General features: G+C 39.0%; 1 pseudogene; it reads left to right on the top strand.

Moving 5' to 3' along the window:
* Positions 1–1,604: 1,604 nt before the first annotated feature.
* The window catches only part of LOC139745420 (uncharacterized), a 29,722-nt pseudogene continuing 20,356 nt past the window's right edge, over positions 1,605–10,970 (top strand).

Genomic DNA, 10,970 nt, shown 5'->3' with positions numbered 1-10,970 from the left:
TTAAAAGCACTGCTTCTGCACGCGATCGTCTAATCATCTTAAAATTAGCTCTGAAACTGTCTTGTTGAAGCCCCTATGCTTGCCCCATTTCCACTCAAAAACATGTGTTCATTGTTTTCTTCTGTGGTTGTCTCAATGCCTAATGATCCACCCTCATGTCAGGGCCGATTCAGGCCAATTCATCGCGCAATTATCAACCCAAGATTTGATTGTGCTCGCGATCGATCGTCCGACCGTACCATCGATCGCGCTGAAGTGGGCAAACTGCTTGTAAATAGCCGCATTAGCGGCAAGAAAATATAACACCAAAGACTCTTTTTTTTTCGCCCCTCTGCCATTGGAGGGCGCACTGGCGATTCGCACGATGTTATAGTGACTGTGAGACCAGATGGGATGCACGAACTACAAACCGAGGCGCATCGGTAAGTGGTACGGCTTGAAGACTTTTGTTAAGCGGATTATAAAGTGCTCTCAGGTCTGTAGTTGGTAAACACCTTAAGGGCAAATCCTTCGAGCCATACAACACATCACGTCCGCAACCGTTAAGAACAGAAGATAGGTACGCATCCAACGGTCCTTATTTCTAAAAATGTAACCGTCGCTAGCTGTCCACTTGAGAAACATGAGGCAACATTATAACCACATACAATGATCCATCGGAGTCAGAAATATCATGCAGAGTGTTCGTCAAATCATCTATTCAATCGAGGCCAAGCTCATCCTCAGGGAAAATCGGCATGTTTTATTTTGTGTGTAAGTGCAACATAGTCCTGCTTCAAAATATTTCATACTTGTCATTAGTTGTGTTGTTGTTGTTGATGTCGTTGTTGCTGTGTTGCTGCTGCTGTGGTGATGGTGGTTGCAGTGGTGGTGGTGGTGGTGGTGATGGACGAAGTGATTGTTGTTAGCGTAGATGTAGCCGTGGGTGTGGTCGTAATGGTAATGGTGGTGGTATTGGTGGCGTCTTAAAGACCTCGTGTGTTATGAATAAGGTGCGACGAGCTTAACAGGAATCGATTGTGGTGATGACGATTGAAGTTTTAACATTCAAAGGCTCCTTTTATTAGTGAATATTGGAAAACATTTTAGAAGAAATTAACTTTTAACAAATGCCATCTACGTTTAATGATCTAGGTAGATAAAAGGCTCCCAATGTGATTTCTGCGATGCTGTATTATTCTTTTAGTTTAAAAAATAGTCAATGATGTTATAATTATTTGACTTATGTTGTCATAAGATAATGTTACTAAGTTTTGTGCGTACGGGTTGTTCCTCTTTTCTAACTGATTGAGTTAAACAAAGGATTATCATAATTGGAAGTATAGTTAAACGGAGATGAATGTTACTCCTGCGTTTTCATTTAAAAAAAAAAAGAATCAAAGAAAAAATGGTAACCATGTATTCCGAGCCTGGCTACAGGATTTCCGTGAGTTAGATATAGATATAATGTCTGTCACGGATTTCGTAAACGCACTGCGGATTCGATCAAACACTGGCAGGGAAACCTTAGAAAATCATCTCTCCCTCTTGTGCTTCTTCCAGAACACGAAAGAAGCCCGTAGCCTCTGATTGATGCAATCCGAGGGTAACGCCCTGACGTTACCATGGATACAAGAGCTGGCCACCATCTCGTCCGCCTTGTCGGAGACGGGCATCCCATGTATTTATGGAGGAATGGAAACAATCAAACTAGTGCAGTCAGATCAAAGGTAATTTGTAAATAATTTCGTTTTCCCCTTCACTGTGGTATAATGAAGAATAATTTTTACTTCTTCCGCTATAAACAAATGTGTTAGTTTCTTCTCTATTATTTTTGTTTTAATGTTAGAAGTCTTTCCTTGATTTCAGACTTCACATTAATGTGTGTTCTTGAGAAAGATAGAGAGATAGAGATAAATAGATAGATACATTGAGAGAGAGAGAGAGAGAGAGAGAGAGAGAGGGGGGGGGGGGGGGGGGAGGGAGAGAGAAGGCCGGAACTGTCTTGCAGAGAAACGCGATCTATGTATGGGCAGATCGTCCTGGCAAGATCATCTCTGTATTGTTTTATTTGAATTGAGAAGCGTGTGAGAAGTTCTAGAAACCTTTGTGATTTTTCTTTAAGGACAAATATAAATCAAGATTGTCCCTTCTTCATAAGAATTCGTAAATTACGTCATTTGTGTCTCTGTGTCTCTCATCAAGGATCGGATGTCAAGCGACCAAAGGAAACGGTCCCAGATGAAGAAAAGGGGACTCGTTCAGAGAAAGAAGATAAATAGGAATGTATCGGAGGAGGATCCTGTAACATCGGAAATATCGGCTATGGCGGAAGAGCAACGCAAGAGGGACGGCTTCTACCACGCTCTTGGAAGTGGTCTCTATGGTAACGAAGATTGGTGGGAGAGAGCAGTGAGGATGAACTGGGTGTGACCGATAGAGATTCTTCAGTGGTGTGTAAGGATGCAGGTGGAAGACCTATGTCGTCGACACAACATCTGCAGAGGACACGCGGTGGGATGGTCCCTGCTTCGAGGAAAGGGCAAGGGACAAGGAAGGGTGTGGTAGGAAGAGAAGAAGGAGTGGGTTTAGATGACAGTCGTGGTGGTAGGCAAGGTATTCGTGTTGCTGGAGAAGGGGAACGAGGTGTTAGTAGTGGATGGATACCCACGGGTAAACAAGGAATCTGCCAACAGAGAAATTCCTTGATTACTGAATATATCATTGATGAAGACGATGAGTTTGCATACGATGATGCTACAGACACCACCAAACTAGATCCCAACCGAAATGAACAACTCTATGGTATCGGAAAACACTTGACGGCTAGCCATGTTGCAGCTGCGACGGAAAACAATAAGGTACAAGACTCGGACAACGTGCAATCAAAAGCAGGTTTTCGTGCCCAATCAATATTAGCACCTGCAAAGAATACCCTTCCTCACGAAAACACCCTCAGAACTAAAAGCTTATCCGAGAGGGGTGAAAGTTTCATCGATGATCCCGAAGAAGCGTCGACCTCGTCGCGGCGCGACTCCGACAGTCAAGTCGAGGTGAATATGTCTCGTCCGCACTCTGCGAGAGCGGCGGTCGAGCGGCAACATCGGGAACGTAAGGAGGCGGCCCTGGAGGACATGCGAGTGCATCTTCACCGGCGGGTCCGGCAGAGGAGGGAGAAATCTGTGATCGGAGACGACATCTTTCAGCGGCAACTCAAAAGCGGTTTCTGGACCTCAGAGGTGCTCTATCACCAATGGGGGAACAGTATCCTCAAAATGTGAGTATTAGAGGTAGAATACAGAAACGAAGAGAACACTGTAAACAAGTGTGTTATCTGTAGGATCATTACAAGCAAAAGGAAATAGGTGTGCAGACATAATAAGCTTCATGCAGTTGAATTTCTGTATATCATAATTTGCTTGTTACTTTTTGGTGTTATTGTTGTTTTTGCACAGAAACGAAATGAAAAAAAATATATCAATTGCTTTCACCGTATATTTTGAACTTTGAGCTACTAACTTGTAAGTACAGCTCTGCTGCATGTCAGTAATTTACATCAAAATGTAGTCATCTCGATTTCAATGTCACAATAATTTCAAAGAAAAATCGGATCAACTTCAACGATGTTGTCAGTTCAGATTTCAAACAGGTACATGTGAACTCAAGTCCCTTAGAATATTATGGTGTTTCATCATACTGTAACTGCAGCGTTTCTTGGGGTGAAGGGATTTCTGGCAACTTTACACTTCAAAGAGAAATCAAGCACATCCTATGACTCATTTTCTATATGTTACTTGTGACAAGAAAAAAAAAAACAACAACGTAAGATTAGGGTTTTGGTTAGGATTAGGGTTAGGGTTACGATTAGGGTTAGGGTTACGATTAGGGTCAGGGTTAGGATTAGGATTAAGGCCACGGGAGGGTCTAGGGTAATTGCCCAGGGGGTAATTGCCCTAGACCCGAAAAAAAACCCCATAATACTTTAAAGAAAAATCAGGTGGATATAAACAATTATCAGTATCATTGCTATTTAGTCAAACCTGCGGGGCATGGAAATGAAAAGCGCATACGACGAATATCTTAAAATTGATGTCAAAATGACTCGATGTATATATGGAAATTTGCGTAATTTTTTGGTGGAACATTGATATCTTTTCTTTGCATTTACCTCTATATTAGTTATTTCCCAGCTTTCATTGAAAAAAAGCCCAGTACTTTTACGAGAGAATGTTCAATATCATAATTTCTGGAGCTACGTGGGGTAGTGAGAGAACAAAACTTAAATTAAAATCGTTAGGTTATATACCAACTCTCCAGCTTAAGAAAAAAAAGAAAAGGAAGAAAAACATATTGTAAATCTAAGCCAAACATTCCTCCTAGAAAAGTCTCATTTTGATCTCTTCCAGTGATTTATTTTACATGTTCAAGTTGTTCGATCAATAGACTGTAATGTATGACTTTCTAAATATATTTATACATAATATATATATATATATATATATATATATATATATATATATATATATATATATATATATAATATATATATAATATATCAATAGCCAATCCATGACAAGAATTGATCACGTTTTTATAACGACGCATCGGGAAAGATTTAGTTGCAAGAGAATGAAAAAAAGCAAGAAATTAACGACACGTACATTAATGAAGCTATAGCATTGGAAGGTAAAACAAATAATAATTTGGTAATATCCTTCTTTATTTTCTTTTTCCATCTGACAAGATGGCTGGATAGCCCATATTCAGTTGCACTCTAGCTGGTCGTCACATGGGGTTCAGTTGTGAGTAACTGGGATGGGCCACTGTATCGGATTATGTAACACGCTCTTTTCGATGAATGAATGAAGAAGGATCTGAGCTTCATCTGGAGAAAAAAAAAATCATTTGCATTACAGTTTGTTGAAAAAATAGGTAAGAAAGACAAACTTATCAGACGGTAGAGAGTTTGAGCACCAACCCAACAACTGGGTTATATATCTGTTCATGTACTTCCGAGATAATAATGAGGGTGCCCAGTTGTGATTAAATCTCGTTTGGATCCCCAGGCGCAGTACGTGGAAGGGAAACGAATCGCAGGAGTTCCGACGTTCTTCCACGGACGCCGGCGAGGAGCCCCGACGACTTCGCGCTCGGCGACAGGCGATCTCCGTCGAGAGAGATCGTCGATCTCCCCTCACCATGGCAACAATGAGGTAAGGGGTTAGTCCAAAGTGCAAGCTGTCTATACCCAGACATGTTTTTTGTTTGTTTGTTTGTTTGTTTCACAAAAGTTAAAGGGAAATTCCACTCAGTGCTGTTGTTGTTGTAACTTAGGATTGAATACAACTTGTAAACTACCTTTGTTCAGTACCAAACACAATGGTGTTAATCAATATAAGAACAGCCGTGACATAAGAATCATTAATGCACCATTATTTCTGCTAACGATTCGTCATTGTAAATAATTTCTCTTTAGAAAAGTGGCAATTTTCAAATCAGTCTTGACAGTATTTTTTTACTATATTATAACCAGAGGGGCCGCGAGAATTTTTTGTTCTTGTTTCTTGTAGATGTGAGTGTATGTGCTTGCTTGTTTGTTAGTTCGTCTTATTATCATTATTGTTATTAGTTGTAGTAGTAGCAATAGTAGTAGTACATTGTAGTAGTATCCTCATCATCATCATTGTTATTATTTATTCAGCCAAATGGAAATGACAATAACGTTTAAAAAATACATTCACATCGAAATGCAAAGTTGATGTATAACACATAGCACGCAGTTGACGTGTAACACCAAGTATGAACAGGGAAGCAATACATAGGCTAGGGCTCACAAAAGTAATTATTTTACTGTTGCCCTTAGGCATGTGAGCCCTCATGTAATGCATTCTCGTACACATATGAAATAGACTTGTAAAAAGAAGAATTAATACACGTTATTTACAAAACAGACCAATAATAAAAATATCACATTAAAATACAGGAGATAAATAAGAAAAACAAAATCACATGTAAATTAACATCTTATCTGACCTCCTCCCCAAGAGAGCACATACAAAGAAACAAACCCAACTCTGTCACATTCCTCTGCGATTCAAACAATGCCTTAATTCACCACAAGGTGACCTAAGGTTTTCGTTTCTTCCGAGAATACGTCCCTTCAATTTGAACTAATTGCACGCACGTCTCAATTGCCTGAGTGCATTCATTATGCTGTCACGAGCCATTACTATATCATTCTCTGATTTCGACTTTATCGATCGTGAGGGTCATTCCATTCTATTCCCTTCTCGTCTTCGATTTTATTTGTTGGTCACTCTATCTCTCTTACACTGTAACTCCTGCAGTTTTGTCCCTACAACGGATGCTACGGACCCGGACACGTCCAATATGGATTTGGAGCAGTCCATACGGGCTTTCAACTCAAGGCGGCGCTCTTCAGGTCGGCCGTCGCAGCCGAAAGATCGCAGCTATTCGATGGATTACGATGGGCAGCCGATAAGGCTTGACGTTCAGGAAGATTCTATCACGAGGAGAAATAGGGTGAGATTACGAAATCCACATACACTTGTCTCATTGATGATGCTGAGCTCATTGCCGATGCAGAGTCACAAAAACATAATTGTAATAACAAGAAATCCACCCCAAAATGAATGAATTTCAAAAGAAAGAGAGACGGCAGAATGATACAAAAATGACAAAAATCTGATAAGGGAAAAGAAAATATGACATAATGAATTTTCACATTTTTTTTTTTTTTTTTTACGGAAAACACGTTATGACCAGTCGTTACGAATATTCAAATCAGCAAGTTGACGAAGTCATGCTCTCACAATTTCTTATTTATTTCCTATACAGAAATAACAAAAATGTCGTATTTCAGCTGTAGAAATATAATCTTGTTTTAAAATGATATTACCCAAAATAAAAAAAGAACAGATGTGAACGCCAAGATATATATATATATATATATATATATATATATATATATATATATATATATATATTTTTGTATGGAAACATGCTTTTAATTGTATGAGATAATTTTTTTTCGAATTTCATATATTCATATGATTCATGAAAAAAAAAAAACAACCTCTCTCATTTTGATATTCGTAAGAACACATTTGGTCAAGAAATGTCTTCCGAAAAAAAAGTAGAAATAAAATTGTCATAATTATCTTCCTTATTTCTTGCACAATTATTGTCATTTTTGTATCGTTCTGTAGGGAGTATTTTTATTTCTTTCCTTTGAAGTGTATTCATTTTTTGGTTGGATATCATCTTTATTTAAAATTATGTTTTATAACGGGTGTTTATTCTACTCATGCCTTGTTCACACGTCGAAAAGTGATTCGAAATCCCCGTTCGAAATCCTGTAGTGTAGGGATTTGAGGATGACCCAATTCATTCGCTGTTTACCGGGGTGCATTCGAAAACCATGAATAACACCACTCAGCGAATTATGTGCTTCGTTAACAATTTCCATCATTATCAACATCATCATAATATTGACATCGTGGTCTCCAAGGGAGACTGCATACTACAGGCAATGAGTTTTACCAGTCCTGTCAGTCTTCTCCATTCCCAACAACTTTGTTTCGGAATTTGTGTAAAATTGTAACAGAGTGTATTTCAGCTCACTTTTTCATTTTTTTTCCATTACATTGTTGTACTGACTTTTGGTTCATTTTGTGTATTCAAACGTTTCATTACATTTACATTTTGTAAGAGATAACATGTATAACTTCATCTTGAAATTGAACTTGAAAAAAAAAATAATTTCTTCTGCTGCAGCATCATAATTGATTTTATCGTTGAAATTTATTATGTGCTGTTCATATCATTGCTTTCCTCTGAAGTATATGCGACCATGCATAACTAAACAAACAAAATGTCGCAAGACATTCTGAGTATTAAGTTAGTTTAAGAGCAGAATCTGGAAGAGCAATCTCTGTAATACAGAAAATAAGAAAAACTCAAGATTGACTAGGTTGACCCAGGTTACCCCGTCCTATCTTGAGTCCTCAAAGAAAAATCAGGGCTTGTGACTTTTTGTTGGTTTTGTGACACATGGTCACATAATAATTTTGTCCTAATCATTACTGAAAACGATACTCTAACTCTCGCAAACACTTTAATCGACTTCAGCTCCGGCAGCTGTTCCGCGAGACGATCGTGAAGGTGGTCCGAATCACCCGCGTCATGCTGCGGATGATCGAGCGGTCGAAGGCGAGCACGTACTCGGGCTTGATGGCCTCGCTCCACTTCTCCGCCGTCGACGGCTCCGATGACCCGAAGAACTTCAACAAGGAGCAGTATTCGAGGAAGTTTGCAGTGAGTCTCAAGATTGGCTTGATAGCTGTACATAACTTCCTGTGTCTTACTGATCATACCCTGGCGATAGCTTTATGCAACAACAGTTTATAGTGTATATACCAAAGTAGGCTTCATGATTATGCAAATCATGTTGTACTCCTGAAACCAATGATAGCTCGGTCACAGTAATAGTTCACATTTTAGTTTTTCTTTTTTTTTTCTTATTTGGCACCCTTACATCATCTGGTCTTATCTACTATCCGTTCTCCGTTTCTTTTTCACAAACACTGATTACTCGGGGCTTACAGCCAAACAAGCTTGCATTCATGTAGGTCCTGCCATACTTTTCTTTGATCAACCCCATCTCGATTTCGAATTTGACCAGTTATTACATATAATTACTGTGTTATCACCATGTATATTGTTGTGTTTTGCAAGGTGAAAGATTTTGTTTGATTTCTGTAATGACCATAAATGAGAAGTATGGAAATAAAATGAATTGAATTGAATTGAATTGAATTGAATTGAAGATATTCTCTCTTTCTTCTTTTTGTTCTTGTTCTTGTTCTTCTTCTTCTTCTTCTTCATTTTCTTGTTCTTGTTTTTGTTCTTCTTCTTGTATACTTGTTCTTGTTCTTGTTCTTGTTCTTGTTCTTCTTGTTCTTGTTCTTCTTCTTCTTTTCAATTTAATTCAATTCAAATCTTATTTCATTTTTCAACGAAAATAAAGACATTTCACTTTCTTCGGTAACAGAGAATAAGGTTTCCTAGGCAAGGTGGGCACGGCAACAGAGGATAAGGTTTCATAGGCAAAACAAAGCAAAATGAGAAGAGTATTAGTATGCAATAAATTATTGTGTAACCTTATGATAATTACACATTGTCATGAAAACTGACGTGATGAATATGAAATGATACTACGCAAACTGCGAAAAAAAAGACAAAGCTTCAGTTCTCCTTCTTCTGTTTTTTTTTCTTCTTCATCTTCCTCTTCTTTTTTCATCCTTTGTCTTCTATTCTTCCTTCAGTATCTCATTCCTCTTGAAATGTATCATACGGCACTGATATTATTCTAGTGTAGTGCGCCATCAGCGGTGGCAGTTGGCAGCTGTTATGGAATCTCATGATCCGTCAGTGATAAGAAAGAAACGTGGCTGAGCATCGTTATACTTCTCACTGCCCCGAGTGCGTTCTTTATGCGAGTGGTTAGGTCACGTTCTGTATTAGGGCATAACATTATATAGATGATGACTGGCAAGGGAGGAAACGCACATAATAATGTAGCCAAAAAGGTTGATATGCTTTTGAGAATAGTCCCTAACCTCCCCGAAATAACAATCCTACCAATCACTGGGGGAAATAACATGCTGTGTGTTCAGGACAACAAAATTGCAACAATATGTTGTAGTCTATGGCTTATTGACAGTACTTTAAGACTAGGATCGAAAGACAAATTTCCTTGGTTGCGATTATATTTGCTGAGACAAACGCAAACCCACAACAAGCTAAACATAGCCGACAGTCTACTGAATTTCATCTCGAGTTCGATTGCCATTAATTAATATGTTACTCATGCATAAAAGTGTTTGCACATCGAAACACTTGGGAGAACACAATAACATGTTATGCTTATCAAATTGCTGACTAGCATTTGACTATTCAACGCTTATTGTGATATTATTCGAAATGATGAATCATTCTCGCGATAGAATTATTTTACAATGAATTGACACAACTCTGATTTTTAATGCTCACCAACTCCCGTTAAAAGTATCACAATAAGCGTTGAATAGTCAAATACTAGTCAGCAATTTGATAAACATAACATGTTATTATGTTGTGTGTAATCATACCGTCCCCTCTAGCAAGAGGTAAAACACTCTGAGCAGTGGCGGATCTACGGGGGGGGGGGGGGGGTTAGGGGGTTTAAACCCCCCCCCCCCCCTTGGGCTGCCAAAAATAAATGAATAAACAAAGAAAATAAAATAAATATGAATATATATGAATAAAAGGGAAAAAATATAGCTACAAACGGCAGCTTTTGGACTGTAAAATGTCAAAATTTTCAAGCTCGCTCGCTTCGCTCGCTCGCATCCAGCAGTTGAGCCCGGTGCGCCTCCCCCTTAATTTCTAAAGCGAAAAACATAGCTACGACGGCAGTTGTTGGACTCTAGAATGTCAAAATTTTCAAGCTCGCTCGCATTGAATCGTTATGCCATTCTCCTAATGTTGCTGACAGTAATTGCCAGTAGTTGCGCCCGATGCCCCCACCCCTTAATTTCCAAAGCGAAAGATAAATATAGCTACAAACGGGAGTTTTTGGACTGTAATATATCAAAATTTTCAATCTCGCTCGCTTCGCTCGCTCGCATTGAATCGTTATGCCACTCTCCTAACGTTACTGCCAGTAATTGCCAGCAGTTGCGCCCGATGCCCCCCCCCCATAATTTCCAAAGCGAAAGATATAGCTACAAACGGGAGTTTTTGGACTGTAAAATGTCAAAATTTTCAAGCTCGCTCGCTTTGCTCGCTCGCATTGAATCGTTATGCCATTCTCCTAATGTTGCTGCCAGTAATTGCCAGCAGTTGCGCCCGATGCGCCGCCCCATTAATTTCCAAAGTGAAAGATATACTGTAGCTAAAAACCCCTTTTTGGAACTGTAGAATATCAA

Source organism: Diadema antillarum, unplaced genomic scaffold (genome assembly GCF_040938485.1).
Source record: "Diadema antillarum isolate AM-2024a unplaced genomic scaffold, OU_Dant_1.0 seq00001265_RagTag, whole genome shotgun sequence".
Classification (NCBI taxonomy): domain Eukaryota; kingdom Metazoa; phylum Echinodermata; class Echinoidea; order Diadematoida; family Diadematidae; genus Diadema; species Diadema antillarum.
This window is presented reverse-complemented; position numbering and strand designations above follow the sequence as displayed.